Below are 18,134 nucleotides of genomic sequence, written 5' to 3'. Positions count from 1 at the left end.
TTCTTTAACTGCCGTCTCGATGCTCTCAGCTCAGTGGTGCCTGCTGCAGAACCACCTGACAGCCCTCAGGATTATAAGAGGCGATATGGCAGGAAATGGGACTGGCCACAACTGCCATGGATTTTTGGCTTATTGTAATCCATGTAACGTGCAGCACGATCACATCCAAAGGGGGATCTGGCAGATAAGCAAAGCAACCTGAAGTCAGGTTTGGGCAGCGAGGGACTCAGGTTGGAATTCACCATCCAGCGCCACCCAGGGCTGTGAGGAAGTCTGGATCCAGACATGAATTTTGTGGCTTAGTCTCATTTACTCCAGTTTCACAGTGGGGTAGCTCTATTGATCTCAGTGACTTATTCCTGATTTAGACAGGTCTCCCTGAGATGAGAATCGGGCCCTCTCTCCAATGAGCAGAATAGAATCCCTAATTGGAACACACCCAAACTCCCATTGAATTCAATGGCATTTTTTGCAGGATTTGCAAGTGAGAGCTGGGAAGAGACAATGAGCTGAGTCCTGCACGGAACAACCCCCAACCCTCCACCATTCACAATGTGTGTGAGAGAAAAAGAACCCTATTCACACACTGGCTGGGAGGCCATCCAATGAAAAGGCTTTGTCCTCTCCATGCCCAGTGCTCCCATTTGTACTTTTCAGCAAGCTGAATAGTGCCATGAGTATTGGCAATGAGCTCTCACTGAATGCATCTCACAGCTTTGCAGGGCCGGCAGCATGGTTATCACTTCCTTTCGTCCCGGAGGGTCATCCCCAGAGCTGTAAAATCACAGAAGCTGAGTTCTACACTTCAAGCTGCAGGCTAGGGAGGTTGCTGTGCAACATTACATTAAATTAACCCCCAGAACCAGCTTTTCTTGGCCATTGTCGTCTTTTTAAAGATTAGTGGGAACAATCTGTGGCCTGAGTCAGGAAATCAGAACAAGAAGCCCCATAAAGCACTGGATAGAAGGAGATCTCCCTCTCTCTCATACGTTTTGCATTCCTAATTCTTCTCAAGAGCTTTGAGAAAATGTATGTACTTTGGATTTGCCATCAGCTGAATCTCCCTCTCCAACCAGGTCTTGCAGCTACATGAATAAAGCTTTCAGACAGGAGGGGAACAGCCATGTGATGACTGAGTCGGAGAGTAAATGTATTTTCCCTTTTTAGAAGCTTTGTTTGTATAGGCTGTTCAAATTCTGTTGTGTGCCTTCTAGAACGTGGGCCCAGCTCCTCAGCTGGTGTGAATTGGTCATGTCCCACTGAAGTGGATGGAATTAAATGGACTTACATCGGCTGAGGATCTGACCCCAAATCTTCCTCTCTGTTTGGTACAGCACAGAGCATGCTGTCAGCACCTGGGGCTAGTCTGTAACTCCACCGTCTTGTGCTGAGTAGGGAGCAGTGCCTGACTGTGCTACCCACGAGGCAGACCAGAGGAGGACTTGTGGCTCAGACAGATACAATCCCTCCCATGCCCCTCCCTTTCTTGGGGAAGGAATAAACCATTTCACACCTTTTTTGTGGAGTTGCTCACTCCTCCCTATGCACCTGGCCATCAATTTTTATTTATTGTATTGTGGTAGCACCTTGGAGCCCCCACGGACACAGAACAATGAGGTGGTCCCTGCCTCATAGAGCTGAGCTAGTTTGTTTGGTGACTGGAGTAGGTGGAGTCAGGGATGTGACCCTGGGTGCCTGGGCAGCCCTCACTGGAAATGCCAAGGTCAGGGCAGGCTGTAAAGGGGGAGAAGATACTCCCAAGACTGGTGGGTAACACTGAAGTTAAACTCTCTAACCGGTCGCAAACTTTGCTTCTCTTCCCCCATACTGGTTATCAGTAAGCAAAGAAGAAATCACACAGCCCCCATATTGCATTCCAGTTCTCTGGCTCCCAGTCAGCACCTCGGTCCAGTACAGGGAGAAGTCATTTAAAAAACTACTCACCTATGTAAAATGTTCTTCTGACCCCAAAGGGTCGGTCACCTCACCAGGTCAGCATAGGTTTGGATCTTACCCAAAAACCACTCTGCCAGCCAGTCCTTTCGTGTCTAAAACTAAAGGTTTATTATAAAGAAAGAACAAGAAGAGAAATGTTAAATGGTAAAACAGTCACATGCATACAAAGACTTCCAAGTCCATTAGGTTCCTAGCAGTATTGGTGAGTTTGCAGGTTTTAAAGTCCCTCTGGAACACGTCCACAGCTTGGATGGGTCATTCGGTCCTTTGTTCAGAGCTCCATTTGTAGAAAAGTTCCTCCAGAGGTGAGAAGCAGGAATGAGGACAAAATGGAGAAGATGCAGCTGCCTTTTATAGTCTTTGCCATGCAGATTGATTTCCTTTGTTCCAGATCCAAGCTGCCTGGCACATGGCCTGAAAGTCTGAGTTCTGTCCATAGGCAGGCCCCTGCATGCCTTCCTGAGTCATAAAGTGTATCCCTTGTCTTCTCTCAGTGGGTCAGTTGTATAGCTGATGTTCCTTAATGGGCCATCAAGCAGGCTATGGAGTGATGATGCCAAACTGTCTGGGGGTGTCACCCAGAAGCATAGCACAAGTTTTGAAATACAGACATACATGCATAGCTATAGCCCCTAATACCAAGGTGATACAAACATATAAACAAGATTATCACATTTGGCAAATTATAACATTTTTGTAGATATTTTACACGCCATGTCTGGCCTAACTCATTGTGATTTATAATATTGGTATTCATAATATCCTAAAGTGTCTCCCAGTTTCCACACTGCATCGCAAGGGGTCCTCAACCCCTTCCCACTCACAGCAGCCAGTATTGGGGGAGTATTGCACTCCTCACTGATGCCTGTCTACAGGGCCAGCACTACCATTTAGGCAGCCTAGGCAATCACCTAGGGCGCCAGGATTACTCAGGGAGGCGGCATTTTGCCGGGGGGGCAGGAGGCGGCTCTGGTTGACCTGTCACAGGCATGCCTGCGGAGGGTCCGCTGGTCCGCGGCTCCAGTAGAGCTGCCGCAGTCATGCCTGTGGACGGTCGGCTGCTCGCGTGGCTCCGGTGGACCGCCGCAGTTATGCCTGCGGCAGCTCCACCGGAGCCACGGACCAACAGACCCTCCGCAGGAATAACTGCGGCAGCTCCACCAGAGCTGCAGGATCACTGCGGGGGGCGGCGAAATGGCCGTGCGCCTAGGGCGCAAGAAACCCTAGCGCCAGTCCTGCCTGTCTATAATCTGAGCACGGCTAAGTAGAGGAGTAAGTGGGGATTCCCACTGTGGCTTAGTCACTGACAATCTAGCCCTCAGCAAATAATGACAATGAAACCCCATCAATTATTTGACTACAACCAATGTCCTTAGTCAAGACCCTCCACTTGTAGGCCAGAGGGTGTTTTAAGCAGGACCAGTGCCCATTGACTGCAGTGGGAATTGCACCTGCTTATTCCAGGGCTGAATCTCACCCAAAGTCTGCACAAGTTGAACTTGAAAAGAGAATCTATATTTAATTTTTCTAAAGAACCTGCTGCTTGAGGCAAGAGGAAAAAGGTCCAAAGCTTTTTGCCCAAACAGTTCTGAGTTAATTAGCACACTGATCAGGGAAAGTGTGCAAAAAAGTGCAACCAGGTGATTCAGAAAAAAGCAATTTCTTTTAAATCTGAGTTCTAGGTGAATGCATTTTATTCTAGCTCCATTAAATTACTCCCCTGCTAAGTTCTCATGAAAGAGGTTGGTTGTGCCAGCAGCCATTCGCTCCCTGAAATCATTCAAACCAAAATGCTCTGTATTTATTAATACTGATGCATAATTCTCTCTTGGTGTGGAATTTGGAGACTAAGTTATCTGTGCCCAGATTGCACCTACATTGCCTCCCTGTAACAGCCAGATGTGCAGACACATACACAGCCGTGCAGGCTCCAGCAAGAAAGTCGGTAAATGTGGTGCGCTCTTTCTTGCTTTGTTCAATAATGACCCAAATTCTGCCATCAGTGACACACGTACAGCTGAATTATCTTGATAATGTGGTCCTATACAGTACTTGATGAATGCGTCATGGTGGTAAGGATAGGGATTGTATTACAACTGTGGGCATGGCTATGCAAATGAGTGCATGTGACTATGCTAATGTGTTATGCCTTTGAGCATGCCCAGTGTTAACTAGATGTTTCACTTTAAGTTGAGTATTCATGCGGTTGTTGCTACATGACACACTAAACGGGGCTGGTTAAAAATTTTTGACTAAAGTTTTTTTTTTGTCAGAAAATACTGATTGGCTACAACCGGAACTTCTTTGTGGAAAAGTATCTTTTGGTGAAATTTTCATTGAGAAAGAGAGACCTGCCCCACCGTAGCCAATTGATGTTAGTGCACTCACCGCCAGGCTGCAGAATGGCTCCAACAGAAGAGACTGGCTCTAGCCCAGAGGTTAGCACACTCCCCTGGGATTTTGGAGACCCAGGTTTCAGTCCTTGCTCCTAATCAGATGGAGTAGGGACTTGAGCCTAGGTGTCCCATATCCCAGAGGAATGCCTTGGCTATTCGGGCATGGGTCTGGGTTGTTGTCTTGTAATTCTTCATGGAACAGAATTCTTGTTTTCAGTCCAGCGCTATTCCTGAGCAGGTACTGTACATTACCCAGAGAAGGTGCTGCAGTAACATGCTATGACGCCACCTTCAAGCCTTCCACTCTATAACAACCTTGCAACTCCTGCATCCTTGTGAATGGGAGACCAGGCATGTCACAGAATTGAGATGTGTGGGGCTGAGATGCTGGAAGGAAGAGGGCTACTGCTCTTTATCGCCTTCTTGCAAGCCTTGCCATTGTCAGCTGTGCTGGTGTCTGTATGTCCCTACCCCCAGCCTGAGGTGTAACTGAGCATTACTAATAACTTAGCTGGCCATGCGACTGTGTACTGAGGCTTTCACTCTGTCTACATTGCCTTACTTTCTGCTGTAGCAGCAACAGGGGGGCGGAGATTAGACAATTCTGCTGTAGCGTTGCTTGTCCTTATGCTCCACAGAATTCTGCAGAATTCTGCAGAATTCTGTCACACAGTAGCATGTTGAAAACCTACCAGGGCTGCTCCTGATTGGTGCCCTTCATGGAAGTCTTGTCTGATGGGTCTATGACTGTATGGACGTAGCAACTAAACTACCTTCTTATCTCTACAGTTGGTCCCTCCAGTTCAGAGCTGATGCACATGGATGTGGGGCATGGCATGTGTGCTGCTGGATGGTGTGGGGGGAAGCTTGCACTGCTACTGCCTATGCAGTATATGGAGGACTTCAGTCTCTAGGACTCTGCCTGGCACCTTCCAGCACAACCAAATTAATTTAAAATTATACAAATATGTAAGCAGAGTCAGGATGAGCTGTACCCTGACATCTGGTGGTGAAGTATGGGAAGTGTGGAAAGAATGTCTGGAATGCGAAATCTCAAATATTTGACCCTGACATCTGGTGGTGAAGTATGGGAAGTGTGGAAAGAATGTCTGGAATGCGAAATCTCAAATATTTGCATAGGCACGCCTACCCCATCCCAGACTGCCGAGCTGTGGTATAACTCTGTTTGTGGGTTTCTCCAATGGGAGCCGCATTGATCCTTCCTTATTAAAAAGATTTGCTACAGCTCAGACTCCGTGCTGCGAGAGGGAGAGTATTGCCTGCCTAGAGCCCAGGGTGGTATGAACTGTCCCAGGTCACTGGTGGGGGCTCGAGCTAGTTATGCCTTGTGTTATTGAACAGGAACCTGGATAACTGAACCTGGCCCTGTGCTGCCAACTGAGGGCCGAAGGTTACATACATCCAGCATAGGTCAGATTCGATCTCAGTTATACTGGTCTCATCGGAGTAACTCCAGTAATTGGCGTCGATGATACAGAAGTTGGTCCACTGAGCCAGTTTTGACTGCTTTCCAGAATCCCTTCCCTTGAACATCACTCGAAAGAACCAGAAGCAAAGAAGAACACCACAGGTTTTACGTAGGACTCAATGCACAGTGAGCAAGGGTACAGTCTAGATGGGGGATGCATTCAAAAGGCCTGAGTCTGCCCTTTTGTATTATGCATGTATAAATCCATTGACTTCAGCTGAGTCCCTCCTGATTTACACCAGCATAAGCAAGAGAAGAATCTGGCTCTTAGTGTATTCATTCCAGTCTCCAGGGACACGATCGTGTCTAATAATGTTCTCTAATTTATTCTCCAGCCATTCGCAAACAGCTTTAATGGCTTGTTTATCTCCTCTAAAATGATGAATACATCACTCATCGACTGGCCTTATTAAATGACTAAGTAACATGCCATGGGTGGCTTAGCGGCTGAAGCATCGGGGCTGAAATAATTAGATTCACTGGAACCCTACATCTGAATCCTGGCAGAATCAGTAATGTCTTTGACTCGCTTGGATACTACTGCGTTGGGGGCCTAGAAGCACCTGGATAGACAGCCAGGCAGTCAGCTCAGGCCCATTATCTTTTCCCCAGGGAAGTTTTAGATTGAATTTTACTGTAAGTCTTGTGGGTGAGACTTTAAAAATGAAATTCTCTCTGCTCTCTTTGGGAATTAAAGAACCCATGGTGTTTTTCCTGTGTCCTTGGTGAAAGTCTCCCCACCCTTCCCCTGCTCCACACTTCTGTCTGCCTGTCACACACACACATGCAGAGATAGCTGCATTTCAGTGACAAGCAAGGTGATTCTTGGATGTGAATATGGTTGGCCAGATTGTCAAAGGGTCAGCACCCACAATTGGGGCTGGTTTTTCAATAAAGCTCAGCATCCAACACAATAAAGGTCTTTTGGAAATTTGGCCACTTATTTTGATGCCTAGATGGTTGCTGAATTTCCTCAAATGCATGTAGGATTGCTGAGCTTTTTTGAAAATCTGGTCCAATGGGGCCAAACCCTGTGGTCCTTCTTCAAGCAAAGTTCCCATTGGCCAGCAGGGATAGCAGAATTTGGCCTACAGCTGGTAAAGTGCTTTCAAATTTGGCGAAGGATACTGGGCATGATAGATACAATGCCTAACACTTAAATCTCTCCCTTCTCCCTCTGAAGACACGCCAGCACTTCTTTGGGATAGTGGCTAAATATGGAGTACCAAAATTGGTCAAACCTCTGAAGGAAGCCTGAGGAAGAGCTGAAGGATTTGCTCTGATATTTTAAAGGAAATTCGCTGTAACCATGTTTCAATAATCAAAAGAATAGACTGTTTCCTATGGGAACTTGCTCTCTGTCGCATTTGCATTGCAGGAGGACCCTCCTACATCTGTATGAAGGAAATGAGTGGCACAGAATATATTAATTAACATCCTGAAGAAATTAAGGTAAATTAAGAACAAAATGAATTTTTAAAATTAATTTAGCTGATTCTCAGGAAGCAAATGGGTCTAGATAGAGAAATCAGAATAGGGAGATACATTGCAAGCATATCTAACCATGTCAAAACCACAAATAAAGATGCCAAAGATTAACCAAGTACAAATTAAGCATGAATTCTAAGGAGCTAGTCACCTGTCTTGTAACCTATACCTCACTCTAGAGTGACCAGATGTCCCAGTTTTATAGGGACAGTCCTGATTTTTGGGTCTTGTATAGGATCCTATTACCTCCCGCCCCCATCCCGATTTTTCACACTTGCTGTCTGGTCACCCTAACTCACTCATCAGATTGGCCCACCTAGACACTCAAATACCAATTAGTGCAGATAAAATAAAAACCAACCTAAATCCTAGCCATAAATTCAAATCAGACATTTCTTGAGGTTTTAAAAGTTCATGTCGCTTTTTCCACCACCGCTTTTCATCTTCAGAAAACGGCACTTTCTTGCTCCCATATGGGAGCAAAAATGGAAATGTCTGGATCTGAGTGAAAGATCTTAAATTCCCACAAATCTTCTTTCCAATGAATTTGATTATGCTTAAGTTCCTTTTGCATTCACTTTCTGTGAATATTCTAACAGGTAGGTTTGCTGGGAAAAGAGAATTTTCAGCAAGAATTTCAGATAATTCGCATGAAGTTAATTTCAAATGCATAATCATCAGTGCTCACATCAGGTACCTGATTCTAAATCTGCAAGTTATGCTTATCCAATCAGATAACGGATAGAGACCAGGTGACCTATATGTCCCATCAAAACAGCTTAATTTCAATCCTTAATATTCTGAAGGAACTGTTTGTGAATGAGCTGCAATTATTTGTAGATATTATTTGGTAAATAATTTTGAATAACAAATTCAAGAAAATTGGGATTTTCCCCCAGATAGTTAGCAATGGAAAAGATAGGAAATGAGTCAAATATGTGATTTTTTGCAAATTCTTTGCCCAGCTCCAGAACTGACAAAATAACACAAAGGAAGCTGGTTTTGTTCTATTTGCAGCCAGCATTGGAAGCAAAAGTGCCCCAAATTTCTCTGCAATGCCTGTTCTGACCAGATTTCTAGCCAGTTTTCTGAAATTGGTTTGATTTAACTGTATAGAAGCATTTTGGCTGCACTAGTCAGTCTTAGGGTTTGTCTACACGTTAGCATGAACCTGGTACCTTTAAATTCAGGGTCCACATGGGGCAGTTACAGTGCAACACTTTAGTGTGTACTGCAACTCACCCCCCCATAATCCACAGTGTGGGGCTGTGTAGACGACCTCTTAAGTTCATTGACGCTTGTATGCGTGGGGACTAACACATTATAGAATCAGTAGGAGTCTTTCTGGGGAGAGGTTACCCTATAACTGCAGGATTTCTTGCATCTTTCTCTGATGCTGGTCACTGTCAAAGACAGGATGCCAGATTAGATGGATCATGGTTCTGATCCAATATGGCAATTCTTTCAGCGGTCTTTGGGTTATTCCCCACATACATCAATTAGCTTGGAAAGTGCCGAGGTCTGATGCTGAAAATCCTGGCCTTTCTTCCTTATTGTTCTGTTGGCCCATGCATTGTTTCCCTCAGTAATTAACAAGGACAGATACCTACTTCTTAGTGATTGTTTAACGGCACTGACAATTCCAGGGCTCTCCCTGGGGACTGTCCCAAATGTGACACGCTTTTTAAGTTATGTCCCCTTATTGATCTCTTGTCTGAATAATTCCAAGAAGTAGCTGCTCTTGGCCATGGCATGTCTGTAACCAAGCTGATAGTGTCATTCATGGGAAGAATTATTTTTTAAAAGGATGCCTCTTCAGCAGCATGCTTGGAATTTCAAATTTAACAAGCTCTTTTAGAGCTCCCTGGGCAGATCAGATATATTAGAGATGGATCAGAACCTTTACTTCTTGAATCTGATTGCCCCAGTGTATTTGGGGACTTAAGCTGGGATGTGAATCCCCAGACCCAAGTGTACCCGTTTAGTTTTAATTCTGTTTGGGTCCAAAGCTAGAAGTGGTCCATGTTCCTGTTCATATGCAGCTTGAAGTCCCACAAAATCAATTTGTGTTGGGAGATTTTGTCCCCAAATCAGAGGAAACTCTGCGAATGGCTGATTTTGGAAGGATGGCAGGAATCTCATGAGAAACTCCACTATTTTGGGCTGAAATTTCACAAAAAAAATCAGACGGTCTGTGTGCCCTCAAATGTGAACCTGAGCCCTGGCCAGACTGTAAATTCCAGCTAAAATCTAAGCCAGGCTGAAAGTCTGACTCAAATGCCATTTCCTTGACATGTACAACTGTATGTATCCCACCTATTTCTCTCTCTGTTCTTCTGTGTAATTGTATATTCTAAGAAATAAAGCAATGTTTTATTGCAACCTAAAAGAGCTGGCTCAGAAGCTCTCAAGACCATTAATATTGACTTTCAATAACTCTTGGAACACTGGGGAAGTTCCAGAAGACTGGAAGAAATCTAATGTTGTGTCTATATTTGAAAAAGGTGATCGGGACAACCCCTCTAATTATAGGTCCTTCAGTCTCACATCAATTCCAGGCATGGAGTGGCTGATCCAGAATGTGACTGATACAGAATTAATGGAAGGTAATATAATTCATTCCAGTCAATGTGGGTTTATCGAAAATAGTTCTGTCAAACTATCCCTATATATATATATTATGAGATGACAAGTTTGATTGATAAAGGTAAGAGTGTTGATGTAATATACTCTGATTTCTGTCAGGCATTTGATGTGGTACTGCAAGTCAATTTGGTTAAAAAACAAGTTACAAAATTAACATGGCCCACAGTAAATGGATTAAACACTGGCTAACTGATAGGTCTCAAAATGTGACAGTAAATTGAGAATCATCATCAAGTGAGTGTGTTTCTATTGGAATCCTACAGAGATCAGTTCTTGGCCATATGCTACTTCACATCTTTATCAGTGACCTGGAAGAAAACAAAGTTTGTAAATGACAAAAAAATTGGGGGAATGGTGAATAATGAAGATGTCAAGTCACTGATACAAAGCAGTCTGGGTCACGTGGCAAGTTGGGTGCAAGCAAACAATATGTAAATGTTTGCATCTAGGAATAAAGAATGAAGGCCATACTTACAGGAAGAGGGACTCTATCCAAGTAAATAATGACTGAAAAAAAATTGGGGGATCATAGTGAATAATCTGTTGAACATGATCTCCCAGTTTAATGCTGTGGCCAAACGGGCTCATGCAATCCTTGGATGCATAATCAGGGGAATCTCGAGTAGGAATAGAGAGTTTATATAACCTCTGTATTTGGTAATGATATAAATGTTGCTAAAATACCATGTCCAGTTCTAGTGTCCACAGTTCAAGAAGGATGTTGCTAAATTGGAGAGGGTTCAGAGAAGAGCCATGAGAATGTTTACAGGATTAGAAAACGTGCTTTAGAGTGGTAGGCTCAAGGAGATTGATCTATTTAGTTTAACAAAGAGAAAGTTAAGACGTGACAGTCTATAAGCACCTACATGGGGAACAAATATTTGATAACGGGCACTTCAGTCTAGCAGAGAAAGATATAAGATGATCCAACGGTTGTAAGCTGAAGCTAGACAAATTCAGATTGGAAATAGGGTGTAAAATTTTAACAGCTGAGGCTAATTAACTGAGGGTCATTGTGGATTCTCTATCACTGCCCATTTTTAAATCAAGTGGATATATTTTTTAAAAGATCTGCCATAGGAATTATTTTGGGGAAGTTCTAGATGAGCACAGTGGTCCCTTCTGGGCTTTGAATCTATAAGGAAAGCAAAACATTTGACCAACAGTAGACTGAATAACTGGGGAACTAATGGGTAAATGATCCACACTTCAGGACGCAGCCAAGTTTCAGCGGAAGTGGAGTTTCAGGTTAGAAGGGTTCAGGTCTAGGGTTTACTCAGCGTATATGCCTCAAAATAAGCCATTATTTCATGTAACAGATTTTTGTGCTTGACAAAAGACCCCGGGAAGGGAGGACAAAGGCTGCCTTAAAGTTGTCTTATTACCCTGTCATAAATTCATTGTTACCATATCTGCTTGTTGTATCTATCTGTGTCTCATCAGATGTTTAGATTGTAAGCTCCTTGGAACTGTTACTTACAAGTATGGTACTTTGCACCTTAGCTTTCCCTTGCTCCTGCTGGTTGATTCAGCCACTGGCATAAGTTAAAACAGCTCCCCAGTCCGCTGATCCAGGGTCACCAAAGCTCCATCTGCCCCTGCCACAAACTGTACACCGTAGGGTAGATTGGGTATGGATGATATACAGCCAGCTTTGTCTGCTCTGTAATAGCCAGGGATTTCCCTGTACAGGGAGAACCTCTCGCTGGCCTGTTAGGGCAGCTTTTTGTCCCTATGCAAAGGCCAAAGGCAGAAAGAGGGAGCATGTGGGATACAGCAACCACTGTACTGTTACGTGCAGAGGAAGCACACTCCCCCTTATATGAGTAGCTGCTACCTCTCTCAGGCTTGCAACTCTGCCTAGGAATGAAGGGATTAATGTCTTCCTCAGGGGTTTTATAGATTCTTCAGGATAATCATCATTGGAAAGATGTCTGCCCTGAAATTACAGCATAATGCTCTCCCTGATTAAACCCTCAAAGGCATCATTGACTTCAACGAAGCTATCAGGACAACAGCTCAGCTACTCAGGCAAAGTTTCTTTTATCAGATTTCTCTTGTTTTGTAAACTCTGAATATTTCAGCATTTCTTACGCATGATATTAGGAGCCAATTTTCTATGGGGGTATAAATCCACTAGGTGCAAAGGGACCATTGATTTCAAGGGGAGTTCGGTACCCAAATGCATTGGAAGATCTGGGCTTTAATGGCTCGGCTTTGGTTTCCCACCTGTAGAATAGGGATAACAATACTTCCATTCTCCCATCTCTGCCTCTCTTGTCTATTTCAATTGCAAGTTTTATCAGGACAGGACTGTCTCTTACTGTGTGATTTTTTTTAGTAGTGTTTAGCACAGTCTTAGTTGGAATGTATAGGTACAACTGTAATACGAATAATAACAATAATGCATATGCATGTAGGTGCATAACCGGGTCTGCATTTTTTTAATATAAACGTCTGGTGACCTGCTTTGCTGATTTTGCACCTATATAATCTACTACTGAGCACTGAAATATCAAACTGGAGATGGTTGAAGAGAAGAATATACCCTTTTCCTGAAATTTAACAGAAATACACATAGGATTATAGTCTCCTATAGGCATGTGTCATCCTGTTAATGTAATTTACAAGAGTGCTGTACATTCCATAGTATATAAGGCTAGTTATTAATAAACACAGATAAGAGCATTACTTTTACATACTACTCGTCTTGAGGTATCCATCCATCCATCCTGCTATTAAACAAAGCTAGAGATGAATATATTAGCCTTCTTTTTATCTCTGTAGATAATTCTGAAACTCTGCAGTAAATGCAAATATTTGAAGACATTACGACACAATAGAAATTGGTTCTGTAAAAATAACAATTGTTTTCCTCTTTTAATCTAAAACTAGTCTCTTTCAGAAAGATCTAAGTGTTGCCGGCAGTCAATCTACCTCTATGGTTTGGGCCCTGACTACTTGATTAGAATAACTTTAAGGAAAATTGCCTTTCTGAATCAAATTATGAACTTGAAGAAACTGCTTATCTAAGAGTTTAGGACTCAAAACAGAGGCTGGGCCATATTAGACAAGGCCTCCTTGAAAATGTGAGGTAAGGACAAAAAGTAATAAAATCTCTGTCATAAGTTTAATCAATCAGCCCTAATATAAGAGAGAAATTACCCTTCTGACTTTACTATTCTTAGATCGTCTCTTTGTTAACAATGGGAAATGTCAGGAATGTTGAAAACCGGTTTCATTACCTTGAATTCTTTCTAGATGTTTTTATCTTGGAGAGAATGAATTTTAATCGCTGAGTCTGTACAGCTGCGTATCAGCCAAAAGATATCCATGGCTGAATATGATACTGAGACATTCCGTGATGAAATTATTTGCTGACGTATAGTTAGAGATAAAACTGAAGGAGAGATGGAGAAAATGTGTCCTGTGCATTTTACTTTACTTTCTCTAAACATGAGGCCCAGTCCTGCAAGTTGCTAAGCACACAAAACCTTCTCTAGATCAGTTGGATTTATACATCTTAGGAGATCACTTACACCTGAAAGTACTGGGCCCAAATTTGGCAAGACCAGATCAACTCATGGCTTGTACTGCTTCCATTAGTCCAGACCCAGGTGAAGGGCATGTAGAAAACCACAGATGTGCTTAAAGAGGAAGAGCTTTTAAAGATAATAGCTACAGCCACCAACAACTAGGTTTCTACGCAGCATGAATTCCAGTTTTGTCTTCTGTGTTTACCCAAGGACAACACCCTGCCTGGAACTCTTTACAACATAGAGAGACATCTAGTGGGTGAATAATATACTACAAGTAAACATTATGACAGGGCACAAGTGACAGACGGACCTGGAGGGAGATTGTGCCAACACATTTCCAGAATTGGACAGTGCTGGTCATGGAAGGGGCATCATCCCTGTATGCTCTTAAGGAGTCCCTGGTGAAAATGAATGCTCCCTTTCCTTGCCAGAATACCCAGGCTCAGTGTGTGGTGAACCATCACCTGCCCTCTCTGAATGACAGAATTCTCCACCCGCAGCACAGCAGCCGGTGCTCCAATTTGCCTCTCCCTACACTACCTCATAGTTGGTACATCCATTCGTTTTTGCAAATGCAGCTGAGCTCCACTTACCCGACTGCCTAGCAATGGTTTCCTCCAAAGGCACCAGTTTCAAAAGATTGCAAGTGCCCCTCTGGAACTGCCAAAATCTGCATGCGTTGCATATCATGGTATCACACTCTGCTCAGACAGTGGTTTTTGCAGTTGTCAGGATTGGCAGGTGATGGGCAATCGAGGGAAGGAATGATCAGATCAGTGGTTAATCGCTGTCTGTAGAATTATCTGGACAATCTGTGGAGGATTGTTTTGTTACCCTTCATAGTGAACTGAGGAACTGCTTAAAAATGAATTAGAAAATCCTAAGGAGCCAAGGTCAATGGAGTGAATGTGGCTTTCAATGCCTTGCTTTAACCTTCTGCCACCCTAGCAGTGGTGATGATCTGAGAGCGCTTGGGCAATTAAAAGACAGAGAGAGGATTGTTTATGCAGTTTGATCACAGGGAGCCTGCTCCCATTTCAGGCAATGGTAATGGGGGGATAGCTCAGTGGTTTGAGCATTGGCCTGCTAAACCCAGGGTTGTGAGTTCAATCCTTTAGGGGGCCTTTTAAAAACTCTGGCTGAAGCTGCTGTAACAGGGGGATGGTTATTTCTAGGAGAAGGGCAAATTGAATAAACCCAAAGCCAATTTGCAAGAGGATATAGGACAGAAAGAGGCAATGTGATATGGGAAGGCTGCGCACCTTTAACTCCCATTGGCATCGGCAGGACTTGAGGGCGCTTAGCCCCTTGCAGGATTAGGTCTATGGCAGTGAGAAAGCAACAGGAAAGGATGGATACATTCTGTCCTGTCTCTCATTGACTTCAGTGTGGGTAGGTTTCCAGCCCAGGTATGTCCATAACCATGCTGTCATGAACTGAGTGGCTTGAGCTCAGTGGCTGTTTCCTTTGGCCAGTGTTTTTAAAAGGGGCCTCTAATTTTGGGTGCCTCCAACTTTGAGCCCCGAAGGCCTGATTTGCAGAGGGGCTGAGCGCCTCCAGTTCCAGCTGGCGTCCATGGGAGCTGCTGGAGCGCACGCCGTCAGAGAGCTAAAACTGGGAAGCTGAGAAATTGAGTTACCCCCAAATTACAGTTCATTTCTGAAACTGGGGGGAGGAAGGTGTTATGAATTCCACTGGATGAAATTGTGTGCTGCCTGGCTCTCTGGATGGCAATGCAGATGGGATGGTGTGGGAGGGTAGCAGGTCATAGTGGGACAGGTGGTAGATTCAATACTGTGCATGAATGGCAGTCCCCGGGGTATAGAGAGGAGCAATTAGACATCACTGGCGATCCCTCAATTTGAGGATAATCTCTACCACGGACTTACAGATGGGGCCTGAGATGACTCAGGAATCCGATCCTGGAACCGCAGAGCTGCCCTCAGTAGGTACAGACATTTCCTGGCGGGTCAGTTGCCGGCTGGGAGAAAGTTCTTTCTTTTTCCTTCAATCTCTCTCTCTTTTCAGCTTTGAGGGCAAGGCGCTGCTCCTTGAAGTGGGCCACTGACTGATGGAGGATTTGGTGCCATTGGAGTCAGTTGGTGGCTTGCTTTTCCCAGCTTGTGATGTTCACATTCGTTTCCTTGAGATACGCTTTCACTGTGTTTTTATAGCGTTTCATCTGACCACCGCGGGATCTCTGACCACGTGTGAGCTGAGAGTAGAGGGCTTGTTCTGGGAAGCGAGAGTCTGACATCAACACAAAATGTCCATCATCGGAGCAATTTCCCAGGCATAGCTTTCCCAGGCACAGGTGACAGACAAATAAATGATAAAGCTGTGAATCGGCTCAACCATTTCCTTATCTCAGAAATATTTTTGGGATCATCCATGTTGTGTGATTCTTGCAGACTGCCCTAATAAAACACTGATTGTATGATAATAACAAAGATTAAAACAACAAACATGTAGCGCTCTTTAGAAATAAAACGATTAGTGATCCTATAAAGGTTGCATGCAAACTTTGTAATTACAGCATCTTTTATCTGAGGATCTCTCAGATACTTTATAGACATTAATGAATCAAACCTTTGAGCCCTGCCGGAAGGTAGATAAATGTTGTTTTCCCCAGTTTTATTGATGGAGAAACCAAGGCACAGAGAGCTGAAGGACTTGCTCAAGGATGTGCAGCAAAGTCAGTGGCATAGACAGAATAGAATCCAGGAGTCCTGACTCCAAGTCTTCTAACAAGTAGGAAACAAATCCTCCCCCACAAATTCTCCCCCACTCCATGATACTACAGCCTGGGTTTCCGGTGGCGGAGGGAGAGCTGGCTAGTCACGTGTTGCCAACTCTCCTTGTTTCCAGCTTCACCTCACTAAAGAAGAGTCTGTAAAATGAGGAGGAAACAGAATCTATGTGGGGGACTGAAGACACCAGTGAGAGAAGGGAATCAGGCAGCCAGCTGCAGGTGCATGGGGGAGAAAAGCATCCTGGACAACTTGTTCAGGGCAGAAGAGACCTAGAAGTGGGATGAGGGGAGAGGGGTAAGAAGGCAGATGAGACACATTCAAGCACAAAAGTAGACAAATTGCTTAGCCTTTTATCACTGCGGAGACAGCATAAACACATCACTACTCAGTGCTACTCTGTGTGGTTGTCACAGGGAAGTTAGGTCCTCGCATCCAGGCTGTGTGTAAACTTGCTGATTCTTTCTGCATAGCATCTCTGACATAAGGCCTTTCCTAGCCAGCCACGCAGCTCAAACTCTCGTCATATCATGTCTCGGTTTCTGCAACATTTCTTTCTCTGGCCTTGTCCCGCTCATCTCAGAATGCTGCTCCAAAGTTGATTCTCCTAGCTCATTGTTTGACCATGGCACCCCTTGCTTTGCCTCCCTCCACTGGCTCCCCTTTCTCTATTGCACCACACACAAACCACGTGGCTTCACAGCCAAGGCCCTTCATGACCTATCCCCACCCTACCTAACATCTCTCGTTTGCTATTGAAATGTCGACTCCTGATCGGCCCATGGGGTCAGCCTCCATTGTCGCCCACCTGTTACATTTTCAAACAGGAACCTCCATGCTTGGTCCTATGCTGCTCCTCGTGCTTGGGAAGTGATCCCCATAAACATCCTCAAAGCTACCTCATTGGCCTCCTTCAAATCCCTCCTTCAAACTCTCCTATGCCATGATGAGTACAAAAAAATGGACAAAGGTTCGGCTGCTGGTGTGCTGAGACCAGTGTCTCTCAGGCAGCCCAATACTGTTTCCTTGTTCTTCACCCTCTGTCTGTCTCTCTGCATCCATCTATTATCCCTGGTTTTAATACTTAAATTGTCAGCTCTTTGAGGCAGGGTTTGTCTTTTTATTTTGTGTTTGTACAGCGCCTAGTTCCGTGGGACACATCTATGCTACAGTGGCATAGTTATAGCACCGTAGCTGTAGCACCTGTCTTGTAGACATGGCCTGATTTCCTCATTCCAAGTTTAGGTATGAACAGGACAGTTTACAGCAGTGTTCTCAAACTTTTATACTGGTGACCCCTTTCACATAGCAAGCCTCTGAGTGTGACCCCTGCTTATACATTAAAAACACTTTTTAATATATTTAACACAATTATAAATGCTGGAGGCAAAGCAGGGTTTGTGGTGGAGGCTGACAGCTCGCGACCCCCGCCACCTCATGTAATAACCTCGCGACCCCCTGAAAGGTCCCGACCTCCAGTTTGAGAACCCTTGGTTTACAGCTTGTTTCTAGTTGCTATATAATCCAAGCCATGCTGATCTCAAGACAGAAAGACATACAGGCTGTTGTGTATGTAGAGTGATGAAAGTTTAATGCCCCTAATCTGTTAGGAGCCTAAAAAAAAGTGTTCAGAATGTGTTATTTATATCCTTATAAGTCAAACTTTAGGCTTATTTTCTAACAGATTGTCTAGCTCACTTTCTGTTTTCCTTATCTCATCTCTCCTTTTCTTGCTGAAAACCATCAGTTTGCAGCTGACCTTACTTTTACTTTTCACCTCATAAATGTTTATTGATCTAGCCATGATGTGATTATATTGGAAAGGTGTGCTGCATCCCAGAAACTCTTACAACGTGCCCTGCATTACCAA

The sequence above is a fragment of the Chelonoidis abingdonii genome, chromosome 10 (assembly GCF_003597395.2).
Source record: "Chelonoidis abingdonii isolate Lonesome George chromosome 10, CheloAbing_2.0, whole genome shotgun sequence".
NCBI lineage: Eukaryota > Metazoa > Chordata > Testudines > Testudinidae > Chelonoidis > Chelonoidis abingdonii.
The sequence above is the reverse complement of the archived record's forward strand: the minus strand, read 5'-3'. Positions refer to the sequence as shown.